The following is a 16,545-nucleotide window of genomic DNA, read 5'->3' as shown; positions in this document are numbered from 1 at the left end:
TAGATAGATATGATACGGTATTCGTGAATCTCAAGCAGAATTTCGGACAGCGCGGTGTTTGATTTTGTTCGGTTTACTTTTTCTTTATTTCTTTCTTTTTTATCGAATTTTCCAATCAAGCGCGATCCATCGATATAAAATAATTTTGTATACTTTTTTCTTTTTCTGACGTACTCTCTCTCTCTCTCTCTTCGCCTCGCTCTCTATATTTCAAATGTGTATCCGCTTTATCTCGTTTTAGCCCCGTTCGGTTATTTCGCTTTTCACGTACTTGACAGTTTCCACAATGTTCCAAATAATAGTGGTGCTTGAAAAATCTACGGGAAATTAGCAATATCGAGGCTGAACGATATTGAGGTTGAGGGAAAGGATGTGGCGAGGTATCAGGTGAACTGTTGACAATTTAATCACCCTCGAAAATGCTCGATTATAATGGTCCGACACATGATGAACGAGCGAGTTGCTGGTGCCAAGCGCAGGCAGAGTCAGGGTTTTGAATAAAACATATATAAAACTTTCAATCAAACTGGATCGAAGGTATACGATTAAAGGCCGATTAGTACGGATTAGCTGTGAAATTATTATTTCGAACCATATTAACAAGCCCGATTTCGTTACGAGTAAAATGATCGATAGACGGCTGTAAATAAATATATCAACAGGATATCCAAGCTATACGTTGAGAAGCTAAATTGTTCAATTAATTTAATTAACGAAATTTAAATTCTTTTGTAGAACCTTGTCTTGTATTTATAAATCTTGCAAATACGTAACGCGATTATTTAAACATTTTCCATAAAGTTATATATGTATATAATATTATATAGGTATATAAAATTAATATAATATTTTGAATAATAATATAAATTCTGATATTTTTGCATAAAAATGCGTTTATGAATTAATGAAGCTTTTATGCTTAGAAGCGACACCGTGACGTAGCGACTTTTTATTCGCTCGAACTGATATTATGCGACGTGACATTATGTGGGGAATCAGGCCAACATGTGCAGGATATACGCGCACAATTTATAGAGAGAACATTCTATTACACTTTGATTGCTCCCGCGAGGCGTCTTGCCGAGATCGTTTAACCGAACGCATCAAACACGGCGTTGTCGCAAATAAAGGACGCGTTCGATCGCGCTATCGTCGTTCCTCTCTGATTACCGATTCACCAGATTCTATCAACCTGCTACGCATTGTCTCTTTTCTCTCTCGACGATTCCATCTCGGAAAGACACTGCATTATTGCAACTTGAAAATTACCCTTGTCATCGACTCCGGCAATATAGTTTTTTTTTCATAGAATATATTATAGCCGGAAAATTAATCAAACTTTACGTGAAATATAGTTTGGAATATTTATAGTTGACAAATTTGTCTTAAATTTGATCGCATGTCCTAAACAGTCCACAAAAATTTTTGTGTTAATTTAACATAATATGTTAAATGGAGACACGCGAACTGTGTTAATATTTTTAACATATTAAAATAAATGCAAAACTTCAAGTAATTTAAAATAAATTTTGTGTAACAATCCCCACTTATGTAAAATAGAAAATCAACACTTCTTTCTGTAAATTTTAACGGATTAAATCTTGTTTTTAATCAATTAAGTTAAATTAATATATGAATGTGTTAAATTTAAATAGTTAACACAAAAATTTTCACAAGAAAAAACAAATTTGTCAACTGCGTTGAAATTTCCTACAGTATATTTTTCAAATAAAATTGGTCCCAATTACCGAGCATTATTAATATAAGCCAAAACGTATTAATTATTTCTTATCCATAATTCTATGAATTATGCATTTCTATCTACTTGTTGATGTGAAAACTTTCACTGGCTTCATGTTAAACGACTAAGGATGCAAGGTTGATATAGTAGGCAGTTCGTCGGGCGAGAAGTTAGTTAGCGGTATAATGTTATTATATTCTCTCCATGCACGGTATTACACTTCACTATCTCTAGTACCTCGTACGTAGCCAACCCCTCTGTCTATTACTCTTCATCTTGGACGAAGACTAACCCTTAAGTTGGTCAAGTCCATGAGTGCATGCCTCGAGCGTGCACGACCAACCCGATGCTAGGCTTAACATAATCAAGCAGTTCTGATAAAAGGGAAGCCGATGCTAATGAAATACCGTCGGACTTTCATCTCGCGGCACGCAATTAGAAAAGTTTTTAAACGCTCTGTAGCAAGTTCGTCCCTCAACAACCCTTTTGTTTTAGCCGTAATACTGATATAATAGTAACTGGATAGAGTGCAATATATTACCAGATGCTTAGTTTGTCCTGTACGACATATCAATGCGATGCAAAATAATCCGCGGAGCATTCGCATATATCAGCTTTTAATCCGCCACGTGCGAAAGGATCGCGAAGGAATTAATGTGTAACTGACATGCTCACAACTGATATCGTCCAGTATTAGTATCATTGCTTGTATAGTGCAGATGCATTAATTCATTAATTTTTAAATTCGTAGGCAATAAAATTAACAAATAAATAAGTCTTTCTGAATCGGCCGGGAAAATCGATACATTAATATGTATTTATATTTACATTCGTTATTTTTTAATATTTTTTCATAAAATTTAAAACATCTTACATTGCATAAAAATATTATAACGCGATGCAAATCTACTAACATTTTTTGCAACTTTTCAATCTAATTTACATACAGTCATACATATATACACAGGGGGTTTCATTTTAATTAATACAGTCGAATATTGCTGAAATAGAAATGTTATGGGAAAATATTTTCTACAAAAGTTTCGAGGGAGAAAAAAGTTAACATAATCTTGAATTTTTACTAAGATTATTTTTTGGGTCATTCTCGAAGATCAACCAACCCAATTTTCTTTTAGTGGCCTCACTCTAATTTTTGTATATACATTTTATTTCGGGCAAAGAAGATTTTCGATGGATTTTTAACGTTGCCTGGATATTCGTTTATTGACAGAAGAGTTAAAAGGTTTCGTGAAATCAATCAATCATTTCGTTTTCGGTAAAAATAAGAGAGCGACTGAATTTCCTAAGATCTCATCCATCGGACTGATAGACATTTCGAGTTAGCGCGTTAATAAGATCGCTGATAAATATAGTGTGAAATATATTGCTCGATTGTACACAGAAGTGTCGTATTACACTACTGATCGGCGCCCTGATGCTTGCTCGTAACATGCGGGCTCTGATCCATTACTCGGCAAATCAATTAGGACACAAGCGCGACCAGCGTCGTCGTAGTGCGGGAAAAAAGCGTGACGAAAACAAAGCATTTAATCGGATTTTGTTTTATCGGCCGTACACGCTGAACCCACGACGGCAAATATTTCATGGGCAACAAGGGGGACATGCTTCTTTTTTTTTTTATATCAGTGTTCGCGATAAAATAGGTCCCATATTTCAAAATTCTATTCCGGTCACGGCTTTTTTTTTTTTTGTTATCCTCTTTCCGAAATGTCGACGTTATTACTAGGCCTTCTGCGCGATACCTGAAAGATTTAAAGAAAAAGCGGTGTGTAAGCCCCAACTATATCCCGTGTCTATGTAGAGAAATTTTTCTATTTGTAAAAAAATATTTTGTGATGTCCCTTATCCTTTGTCGAATAAAAAAAATAGTGTTTAATTAGAATTTTTTTTTCTATAGACTGAATCTAGTATAAATCACGTGCAAATAGAATTTGTATAATCGTATTGTAATAATCGTTTCGTCCACGGAAAATTGAATAAGAGTGAAATGAAGGAGATGCAACGTACGATGCTCTTGTCAAAAGTTTGTCGCCCACTGTAAACTTTTATGAAACTTACGAGATGACTTCTTCGACCCCTCTCTCTTTCTAAAGTGCTTCACTGTATATGCATCGCGCGAGATGTTGCGGTTTTACAACGAAACACAGAGGTGACTGCATAGAATACGTTATAAATAAATGCCATACGTGTAAGTGTGTGTGTGTGTGTGTGTGTATTTGTGTGTTCGCGAAGTTTTTTCCCCGCTGGCGTCCAATGGCGCGATTTAACTTTTAAATTGCCCCTATTTTCCACGATCCTATATTCCGCGTTACGTTCGAAAATATAAGAAGAATCTCTTGGAAAATGAAAATAAATCTTACGTGTATATGTTCGAACTTATCGATTTCTAAACTACAAAAAGATGATGATGAAAAAAGTTATACCAACTTACTGACCAGTGACGATTGCACGTGTGCACTCTTCTCTCATTCCTTATCTGGTACAATTTTTCCTGAAAAAAAGTAGCTATGGAGATAGATAAAGGTAAAAAGAGAAATATCGAATTTTTTAAGAATATCGATATATATATATATAATTAGAGAAAATTGCACACACGTTCAAATATTATGACATTTGATATGAAAAAATGGATTATGACTCTGCCTAAAAAGAAGAAAAGAAAATGAATTTATCGTGTTGTTAGTGGCGACGCCTTCGTCCTCAGGTGATAATTACGGTCGCGCGAGAGAGAGAAACTTTTCCATAATTTTATAAAACTTTTCTACAAAGTACGATTAAGGTGGAACAGGCGCTTTTCTAAAGTCAGAGCCGCTTCTCATTAAGGCCGGTGTTTATTGGAATTGTTATGCATTCTCTTTTGCATTTTTATGGATAATCCCGGTAGTAACATCGTTCCTGTGTGTGTCTGTTTTTCTTACTCTCCTTAACGCGTGCGGTATCGTATCCTCACGTTGGCAGATCATTCGCAGCGCAATGAGCCATTAATGAAAACACGAATGAATATTCATGGTGCTTGTAAATATTTTAATTTTATATATTTTCAAGAAAAAATAGAAGAAGAAAAAGCAACGTTGTTTCGTTAACGTTTTTTTTTTTGCATTTGGCACAGCCGGATGGAAATGTGGAAAAGTATTCCTGGGCGAATCTCTCATTTAGACGACTGTGTCCAGTAATAAAGTAATCACGTAATAAATTTTATCCACGTGTGTGTGTATGTGTGTGAGTAATTACCTATATAACGCGGTATACTGCGTACTGCACGATGCATGCATATCGAATGGATAACGAAAACCCTTCATAACATCAGTTAATTTATGATGGATATAATGCATATGTAGTAATATGCAAATTGCCTACGTGAGTATAGATTTAAATAGTTGTAGGCGAAAACACAAACACATACACGCACGTATGTCACGTTACTTCATTGTGTTATTGAATTCTTTCCTTTTTGTCTCTTTGCATCGGTGCATCATTATGCAAAGCAGTCGGCTTTTTAGAGAAATTCGCTAAATTGAACCGAGAGTTTTCTTACACTCAATTTTTGTCGCGAAAATAAACTCCTCTAACTTTAACTTGAATCTTTAATTTAATTTCTGAAAATTTTAATATTGTCCTAATTTAAATATTAATATATAGTTATGATAATAAAGTAAAACGATCTCAAAAACATTTTCAATGTAACTGAGAATGTTTTGGCAGAACACCAAACTAATTAGCAGTATTTTCGCACAAGAAATGATTTCCAACAACATCACAAATATATTCTTTATGTTTATCTTTCCAATTTTGGCACCGTGGATGATAAAGTGATACGAGTCCTTTCCAATCATTTCATAATCAATACGGAAAATGGAATTAAATTTGTAAAGTAAATTACAAATATTGTGTGATTGATTGGTTTTTCGGCGTAATTAGTAAATTACGTAAAAATAATTAACGCGTACAAATTATTACGGAAGCAACGATACTTTTGTTTTGATTCGCGATTAATCTTTCACTTGTTAACGCATTTCATAATAAATGATCTTTGGAAGTGCATGCGGGTGTGTCATGTCAGCAAATCGATCGAGATACATTAAGTTGCGTGATGAGGAGCATAAAATTCAATCGAAACATATTTTACTCCATACATTAGCAAATTCCGATAAACAAATTACAGTGCGGTTAAATTGTACTGCGTAATAATCGTGTTAACGAGCGGCATTACGAACGACATGATTAACATATGGCGCACTCACGGCTTTACTTTTACTCTGTGTTGCGTGTATTGCAAGTGACTCTCACAATTAATTATAATTATGACATAAACGCACTCTGAGTGATATATCGATTCTCGTGTTTTAATTTTTACATAATTTTATTACGCGGCGCTCTTTGTACAGGGTGGGTAATTTTAATGTGTCCTACTTTTAATATCGTTTTTCCTACATCTTTTACAAAAAAAAGTTTTGCATAAAAGTTACTTTAAGAAGTGGCTTTAAGAAATTCATTAATCTTGATATTTGTAAATTAGAACTGAATTTTTTTCAAACAAAAGTTGTAGGTTTTGTCGAAATAGATTCAACTGTACATATTATAGTTAAGGAGATTTCTTGATTTTTTTCTAAGTTACATAATTTTTTAATTAAAATTTTTTTTTAAAAATAATAATTAATGAATTTCTCGAGTGAACAAATTTATATTATCCCTGGCTTGTGTCCCTTTAATGTCAAACAACTTTCGCTGCGAGACATTTTTTTTTGTAAAAGGCGTAGAAAAAAAAGATATTTATGATAGGATATTAAAATGGACTACTTTATGTATAGCAGAGAAATTTGTCGATGTTTGTGCTGTGAACAAGATATTCTTCGACCTTCGCGTATTAAATAATTTATTATAACACTATTTAATGAAATATTCAACCGCTCTGTAAACGTTATTAGTTGTAGCTTTAACGAACGAAGGTGTCTCACCTCCTTATTCACGTAATATTATTATTCATGCTGCATTTCTAGCTAATTTTAAACGCTTTGTGTCTCCATGGAATTAGCTGAAATTTCTCGAGAAGTCAGACTGCCATCGCCTTCCGAAATTCTCGAGAAGACGGTAGTAATTAACAAAATTTACATAGCTCTATTGAGTAATCGTGTTATCGAATTGTCGACAAAGTACCCCAAGTCATCTAGCTTCGCTCCCTCTTATATAATTCATTGATATGCGATGAACGAATTTTCAAACTTTTTTCTCTACGCATCATCATTTTACAAAAGTAGAAGGAAACGTAATAAATATATGTGAGAAACGAAGGGATTTGAAAACGGGTTACGCATACATTTACGTGAAGTATCTATCTCGCTTATGTGATCACAGTAAGATCTTCTATTACTGTATATGCACGCAGCATTCAATTATGGACTCGAGTTCAACATTGCCAGAGGATTTGCCACGGGAAACGTGTTACCTTCTATAGCTGTAAGTCAGCTCCGTATCCATTTGATTGATCGTTACTCAACGGGTTTTAGCGGATCGATACGTTGCATGATGCAGGACCGCAACTTAATCATGATGTAGTCGGAATAAAGCGCTCGGCCATCATCGATTTTCTTTTACGTTGGCATATTAAGTCGAGAGAGAGAGACAGAGTTTATTATATACTCGATGAATATTTCGACGGAACGGAGGGTGCAAAAAAATCCTCTTTGCATTTAACTTAACCCTTCTGTCGATGAACGGATATCCAAAGCGGCTTCCCAAAGCAACTTTAAATGTTAAAAATGTATCGGAATTTTTCTCTCCGCCCGAAACAAAACACAAAGAGCATTTTTGTTCTCGGAAATCTCCTAAAATGGAGGGAAAGAATGTTTGATGCCCAGTAATTTCTGTAGAAAAAATTGTAGCATAGTGCAATATGTAAAAAAAGAACGCACGGTTGATCCTCGAGTATCCTATATTGATGAAAAGATGAAATATGTGCATCATGTGATGAAAGATTAAAGTTTGTCATGAATTTCAAAATGGAAATATGTATCATAAAAAATGCAATTTTTTCTAACTCAAAATAAAAAATAAATAAATTTCTAAATAAATTTATTTTATTGCTTATTAATAAATTAATTATAAATTAATTAAAGAGTTTGTTATGAACGTCAGAATGGAATGTGTATCATGGATGGCATTTTGGATGATATATATTCTATTCCGAAAAATTCATGATAAAATTAATAAATTAATAAATATAAAATTAATTAAAGAAAAACTATGCATTTTGGCAGAAGAGTTAAAGAGTTTGTAATGAGTTCTGAATTTTGAAATATGTATCATCGAAAATGCAAATTTTTCCGTAATACATATTTCATTTCGAAATTCATGATAAAATAAATAATAAATGTAAAATTAAATTATAATTTATAAAAGTGAAAAGTTACATTTTAACAGAAGGGTTAAAAAGTTGGTATCGTGGAAAAATGCACATTTTTCTCAACTCGAAATAAACTATAAAATAAAATTATTTTATTTTATTTTAATATTAATATCATATCATTTTAGAAACATAAATATATGTAATACTGTTTCCTTTTACGTCGACGCGTATCGCGAATTTGATGTCGTTCGAGTGTAGAACCTCGCGATAACATTGTTTACGCGGATTTCTTACGTCTATTTTTTCTTCACACGTGCAACGGTTCCATCGTTGTAAGTTACATGCATATTTCGGCGCTAAAAGCATATATATGTATGTATGTATATTTACGCGAGCACATTTACTGGGAGAAAAGAGAACACGGTATTCCACGTCGCACGCCCATTTACACCGGTTGAGCTCGTTGTATGCCTACGTTGAGTTTGTACCTGCTCGCGTTGGCGCGCGTTCGTGGATGACTTCCGAAAGACGAGGAGGGTTTGAACGAAAAAACAAAAAAAAAAAAGAAACAACAAGTACATCTTTCCTCTCTCGACTTTCCGGGCATACCGTGTGTATCCTCTCTCGAGTAGCGCCCAGGGAATTTAATTCCATTTTCAATTTACCTAAACCCCTTTACGCGCAAACTCCGCTACCGTCGAGTATTCTCTCCCTTTCGCTCTCTCTTTCTCTTTTGGACTTTTTCTTTCCTGCGTACCTTTCGTCCTGTGCACATCCCTCTCTTATCCGTTCTTCCACCGTGGCACAGTTTCCTACCCCATTCGAGTTCGTTGAGTGAAAGGAGGCACACGTTTCCGCCACTTCTTGCCTCTCCTTTACGAATGTTGCATCGCGGAGTCTTCGGGAGAGTCTTGAATAAAGCCCCTGAGAAAGGAGAATCGACCGGGAAGAAACGGGAGGCAGGCGGGAGGGCCATTTGGTTTTTAACTTTTACATATAGAAATCTTTCGAGGAGTTCCTCCTAACAAGGGAACATCGCGAACTCGAAAATTCTGATTTTAAGGAAACTTTATATATAAGGGGAATTAATTTAAAAATTTTTAATTGCGCCTTAATTAAGGATTTTAATTTCTAATAATAAGAGATGAAAACTTTATTATATTTTTTTTATATATCTCGAAAAGCATTTGCGATATCAATAAATATTTCATGCAAAAGTTTCACGGTAAAACATTTCTACTTAACCATTATTTAATAAAAGTTTGAAAAGGTAAATTTTTCCAGAAATTAAAAAAAATGTCAAAATATTAATGTATTTAAGTTTAGGTTTTTATCATAAAGCTTTGGTCGAGTATTATTTTTTTTAATCGCTAATTATTTCCATCCCTTCGATTGAATCGCGGTTTTTCTTTTTATCACATCAATGACGATCGCGTCATACATCTCGGCGATCGACAGTTCTTTTTGTCCTGCGCATTTCCCAAACAATTTGCTTAATAATCGCGAGTTCTATTACGTGGATAGAGCTAACGTTCCTCGTTAATTACACTGTTGTTAGTTGCGGGGAATTTTTCCAGAAATTAAAAAAAATGTCAAAATATTAATGTATTTAAGTTTAGGTTTTTATCATAAAGCTTTGGTCGAGTATTATTTTTTTTCAATCGCTAATTATTCATCCTTCGATTGAATCGCGGTTTTTCTTTTTATCACATCAATGACGATCGCGTCATACATCTCGGCGATCGACAGTTCTTTTGTCCTGCGCATTTCCCAAATAATTTGCTTAATAATCGCGAGTTCTATTACGTGGATAGAGCTAACGTTCCTCGTTAATTACACTGTTGTTAGTTGCGGGGAATTTTTCCAGAAATTAAAAAAATGTCAAAATATTAATGTATTTAAGTTTAGGTTTTTATCATAAAGCTTTGGTCGAGTATTATTTTTTTTCCATCGCTAATTATTTCTATCCCTTCGATTGAATCGCGGTTTTTCTTTTTATCACATCAATGACGATCGCGTCATACATCTCGGCGATCGACAGTTCTTTTTGTCCTGCGCAATTCCCAAATAATTTGCTTAATAATCGCGAGTTCTATTACGTGGATAGAGCTAACGTTCCTCGTTAATTACACTGTTGTTAGTTGCGGGGAATTTTTCCAGAAATTAAAAAAAATGTCAAAATATTAATGTATTTAAGTTTAGGTTTTTATCATAAAGCTTTGGTTGAGTATTATTTTTTTTCCATCGCTAATTATTTCCATCCCTTCGATTGAATCGCGGTTTTTCTTTTTATCACATCAATGACGATCGCGTCATACATCTCGGCGATCGACAGTTCTTTTTGTCCTGCGCATTTCCCAAACAATTTGCTTAATAATCGCGAGTTCTATTACGTGGATAGAGCTAACGTTCCTCGTTAATTACACTGTTGTTAGTTGCAGGGAATTTTTCCAGAAATTAAAAAAAATGTCAAAATATTAATGTATTTAAGTTTAGGTTTTTATCATAAAGCTTTGGTCAAGTATTATTTTTTTTCAATCGCTAATTATTTCGATTGAATCGCGGTTTTTCTTTTTATCACATCAATGACGATCGCGTCATACATCTCGGCGATCGACAGTTCTTTTTGTCCTGCGCATTTCCCAAATAATTTGCTTAATAATCGCGAGTTCTATTACGTGGATAGAGCTAACGTTTCTCATTAATTACACTGTTGTTAGTTGCGGGGAAGTTAACACATGCGCGCGATTACTCGGGAACGTCGACAAATCTAACAGGTCCTCGACAGCCCCTTCGAAGGGGTTAAGTGCCCCACGCGAGGCTCCCGACACGCACGACGAGCACGTTACCACCAACACCAACGTAGCAGTTTCTCGCAAGGAAGAGCCGCACTCGCTCGACTCCGGCGCGGGAAACCGTCTCGTGTCTCGCTTAGGATTTTCAAGAGACTCGTCGGCTGATAGATTTAAAGGGAGTTCTCTCTCTCTCTCTCTCTATCTCGTCGAGAGAAGCAGGAACAAGTCTTCCCTTTATACGAGAACGCGTAATGGCGTACACGTAGTAGTCGGACGGACGCTACGTGATCTGTAACAAACGCGTACACTAACCGTAAGGATGGGATTTATAGCCGAGTTTGCGAGACGAGAGAGAGAGAGAGAGTTGGGGAACAACGCTCTCGATAAATTCGCGAGAGGGAAGGAAATCGCGCGACAGACGCATCGTTTTGGACTTTTCTCTTTCTCCCAGAAGCGAGCAAAAAAACTTTTTCGTAAATTGTAACGGATATATTCCACGGTTAAACTCGTTACACCGAGATACGATATCGAGGCTATTATTGCGTCGAGCGGATAGAAACATATAGTTCTTTTAAGCCATTAATGGCCTCGGAATTTTCCAGAGTCGGGCACGCTTCCTGTCAAGAATGTTTAACGCGGTCATTCGCGGAATTTCGTTTCGGTGGCGAAGTAGTATTTTTACTCGCGGGCCGTTTATTGCATCCCACCCTGAAAAGGGCACGATGATATATAAATACAAATGTCAGCGCCCCCGAGACGCGTAGCGAGAGCAAAATAAATTCACAACGCGCGCGAATAAAAAAAGTCTCCCGTTGGATTTTTGATTCTCTCCCTACTTCTCTCGCGCGTCAAAACATGAACTACTTTTCGGATTGTCAAGCGATATAAATATTATGCGATAAATGTCAGTAAAAATGATATTCTATGGCGCGCCGTAATCTTTTTATTACGTTTGTCGTACGCAATTTTATTTGTTTCTCTCTCTCTCTCTCTCTCTCTCTTTTTTCACAATCGCGTCTTCGCTCTTCTTTTTTTTTTATACGCGTTCATAAATATTCATAAAAGTCTCTATGATTCTGATTATACGAATTGTGGGATTTGATAATAGAGGAGTAAGAGGATTCTCTCTCTCTCTCGACGTAGGAGATTTTTCTTTTTTTATTCCCTTTTTTATTCCGCAACAAACATCTTTGTGTGTACGAGCGCGATAAAAACTCGGAGAGGTATTTTCAGGAGAGGTAATCGCACTTACAACACGATCGTGTTGCATTATATTAGAAAGTTTGACCGGGAACTCAACGGCCATTACGGCCAACGTGGCTGCAGCGGGATAAGTTTTATTGCAGTTCGCGTTTAGGGAGGTTGCGACAACAGCGAGATTAGGCGAGTATGAACTATGAGATTAAATGCCGAATGCGAGCTGTCGAGTAGTTAAAATTCCTAGCGTTCAGTTGTGTAATCTACGACGTTATGCATGCATACATACATATGGCTGACCTGCAACTAAGTTTGAAATTTAAATAGCAAGTCTGAATTATTATTCCAGTCGAGATTCAATCGTATATTTCGATTCATTGTACTTTATATATTTTTGGGAATTTGAAGAATCGTTCGATTCGCTTGAAAAATTTGGAATAAGGAAATAATTTGGAAAAATCTTCCGTCAATGCGTGTTATATGTAATTTTATTTGAAATTGTTTTACGTTTTATTTTTCTCATACTTTTATTTTATTTAAAAAAAACTAACTGTGCGATGCAAACGAGTTACAATTTAGATGACAAATCTGAATTATTGTTCACTCGAGATCTGTTCGAGTCTCTCGAAAGATTTAGATTAGGGCGAAATTTGAAAACCCCTTCTGAATTTTTCTGTCAATGCATATTACATGTAATTTTATTGTTTAACAATTTTATTTTTTTTCGCAATTTTTCAAAATTAATGTTTTTTATATAGATTAATTTTTTAATAGAATTTATATAGACAAAATTGATTTAATGTATTTTTATTATAGAAAATTAATAGATTCATATTTTTCTATATAAATAGAAAATATTTTATATACATTGTATGTTATTTTTTTTAGTAAAAATCAAGCGCAATTTAAGCTTTTTTGTCGATGTATAATTTTACACCAATCTAACAATATGGATACCAATTGCGTTTTTTCTTTTTTTGACACATTGCCCTGTGACAATTTTTTTATATCAGTTGCTGGGCATCGAATATTCTTTCTCGTTACATTTTCGGAGGTTTCCGAATACTAAAGCTCTTTTATTTTGTTTCGGGCTGATAAATGTTTCGACACATTTTTAAAATAGCTTTCGATACTTGAGCATCCGTTCATAGATAAAAGGATTAGGAAAGAAATTTCTTTAAAGTTTATTTAACAGGCAGTTAACTCGAATTGAAACAGTATCTTTAACATTACACATTCCAGCAATATCGCCGATAGTTTAATCGAACGGACCGATATATCCGTCCATCGTGCTTTAAACCAAAATGACATCGAGTGGGTCCATTTAGCGGGAATAAACTGTTTCTTTCGCGAGTGGTTCGCTATGCCGGGATCGTTAGTCAGATAGAATGAGTCTCGTCCGGACTGCTTGGAGTAGACACTTGAGACCGGCCTAGGTATCTCTGTGCCGTGGGTCAATTGTTTTCCCGGTGTAAACAGGTCAGAAATAAATCCCGGCTTAACGCCGGGCTTAAAAGCTCTTAAAGCGATACTCGTTCCTCCCCCCCAACCCTCCCCCTTCCTCCTCAATTTATCCCCTCATCGTCGATTTTCCACCATCTTCACCAGCCCTGGGGTTCGCTTCTCTCCTCGCATTCACCGATTCTCGATCGCCTTTTTTCCGTGGTCTTTTGGCTTCGGTAGCGGTCTTGCATGCGACTTCATCGGACGACACTTAATTGCGGCATCGCGGAAGTCGCTTCCGCAGATATTTTCCGAGACCAGTGCGAAAATGGGATGGAAAATATTGGACAAAAAGCGCGAGCCGCAATCGAAATATAAATCTCCTCCCGATAACTCTCATTCATGCTCCAGCGATCGTTTGTTAATCGTGGGAAAAACAGAACTGCGCAATAAATTAATACAGTTTTGTACACAGAGTGTCCAATTTTTAAATAACACATCGACCACGCTTTTATAAAAAATTGTTTCATACCAAAGTCGTATATTAATATAAGATTACGTTTACGACATCAAAATCTTACATAACTTTACGTAAAACAATTTGCGAGGGAAGCCTCGGTTTTCGAAAACCAGCAGTGCATAATTTAAACTAGGTCACTCGGTATATGTGCATATACATATATGTATGATATATGAAAAAATGCGTACGTTGTAACTCTTTGTTAAAATAGTTACAACGGTATACGAATGCGGTTATATGAATGCGAGGAACAAGTTACGGCGACTTTTAATTTACGTAATTTAGCCGCGGTCCGTTCTCTGCCGGAGTTATTAAAAGAGCGGAGGTAGAGAGAGAGAGAGGTACACACACGAAAGCCATCCATCACCCTGGGGCGATAGAGCCGCTGGCGCGGTGCCATCGGCGCCGGAGACGTTTTAACGAGACTTCAAATCCAGGAACTTCATTCGCTCTATCACCCATGTTTTTGCGCGCCTCCTTAATGAAAGGACAGCGAAAGATATGATAGGGGGATTCGAGAGAAACACTCTCCAACTGCTTCTCCCGGTCCTCGTTCGCCGGTGCTTTGTGTTCCGTCTCCTCGATAAATATCCGACTACGCTCGCCTGAACAAACAAATTCATTTGAAATGGGTTCTGGCGCGAGATGATTCCTCGCTGATAACGCGACAAAGGGTCGCGCGCATAATTGTGACACGGGGATGTGCTTTATCGAAATTGTCGGTACTTGTTGGAGACAATTTTCCTCCGTGCCTAGCTTTCCTCTGCCGCGACAGGACGGATTAAATTGGAGAAAATACGCTGACTCTTCTCTTCTTCTTCTTCTAAACGGGGTAGCGCGAGGAGGCTGATTGTGTCAGCTTGTATCTTAATTGTTTCTCGTTGCAACCCTGACGTTAATGCCGTTCGTAAACAATGAATGCGCTGCTTTCCGCGCTATCGGCCTGCTTCTTGTTTTATGGATCATTCACGTGTAACGTTATAATTCACATAACCGTTACCTATAATTTTTTTTTTTACGATTGCAGGGTGTAACGAAAAATGGGTCGTTACTTCACGAGCGTTTTCCACTCATAGAAGTGAGTGAAAAAGTTTATATAGACATATGTGTCGAAAAATTATTTTTTAATTCGCTCGGTCAGCTGACGTTTGACAGATCCTGCTTATACGAATAATTTTTGGAAAATAATTTGTTCTATTTTGTACGAGAATGAATTATTTGGAGAGATGAGAATTCTTTTTTAATTTTTCGCATTGTTGGAAATAAACGCTTAATAAAATGATTATTTTCAGTTACAACCTAAACGATAATGTAATGTAAAAACGACGTATTTTTGATCATATGTTTATATGAATTTTTTATCTCATTTCTGTGAGTGGAATACGAACATTTTTGTCACAATTTTTTTTGCACGACACCGCGTAATAAAAATTGCAGCGACTAAAATTGCGATGAAAAAAAAAGTACAACCGATTCCTTTATAAAAAAAATATAAAAAGATGAAAAAAATTGTTTTTTAAAAATTCTTTCTTTTTAATTCTTGTTCCTTTAATTCCGAAATAAAATACCGTTAATCTCCCTTTTCGGCCAGAGGTTAAATAAGATATTCCGCGTATATTGTAGATATATAGATATGAAAGAGCGAAGCATTTAGTGGACACGAGTGTAACTTACACAATAGTAGTTTCGCATAGCACACCGGAGGTTCCCTGGACCGCTATATTATGCGGCGACTTAATCGTCCGGGGCTCCGCAAAGTTTTTATGGGCCATAACTCAAAGTTTTCGCGGGATATTCTTCCACATGTATAAGAAAACGCGGGTTCGGCCTTACATACATTTCGCGAGGCTTCCCGTTACTTTATACATACATTTTGTTATTTTATTTTTCGAAAGGAAGAAAAAGCCGTGTATATCTAATTTTGTGCGTGAAACTACCTCGCGAGATTTTCCACTTACGGTCGAGAAATTCTCTCACGCAATTTCTTATCGCTACGAAGATAAGCATCCGTATTATTGGATATCCGACACAGACCGGGGGATAAAACGAAACTGCAATGCATCTCTCTCTCTCTCTGGCTTCTTTTTATCCACTTTTAATGAGGTGATATCAAATTCCTTTTCATTTTTGTGCACCGGAGGAAAACCTGGATCTCTACTTGGCGAAAGTTTCAACTGTTTCCTCGACTTTCCGTCGTGAATAACGACGCGATTTCTTCGAGGGTTCCTCGGGCGTCATTACTTTAGGCACTGTAGTTGACCCAACGGTTCGAATATCGTGGAAATTCTCGCGCAGAATAAAAGTTGGGATCAAAGGCAAAGGATGGACATCGCGAAAAGAGAACGAGTTTATTGCTTTGACAGAGAGAAGTCCGCGTTATATCTCGCCATTTTCTTATATAGGTATGTACATATATATATATATATATTTATTCCCTTTCGTACTTTTTTTCTGACGCAATGTGTGGTATCCTTGCATCAAAGGA

General features: G+C 36.1%; 1 protein-coding gene across 4 annotated transcripts in view; it reads left to right on the top strand.

Annotated features, from left to right (window-relative positions):
* Positions 1–16,545, top strand: part of LOC114942634 (zwei Ig domain protein zig-8) — a 157,563-nt gene that overhangs the window by 101,941 nt on the left and 39,077 nt on the right. The window lies entirely within an intron of this gene.

This window comes from Nylanderia fulva, unplaced genomic scaffold (assembly GCF_048542155.1).
Source record: "Nylanderia fulva isolate GAGA-0341 unplaced genomic scaffold, ASM4854215v1 Scaffold12, whole genome shotgun sequence".
Classification (NCBI taxonomy): domain Eukaryota; kingdom Metazoa; phylum Arthropoda; class Insecta; order Hymenoptera; family Formicidae; genus Nylanderia; species Nylanderia fulva.
This window is presented reverse-complemented; position numbering and strand designations above follow the sequence as displayed.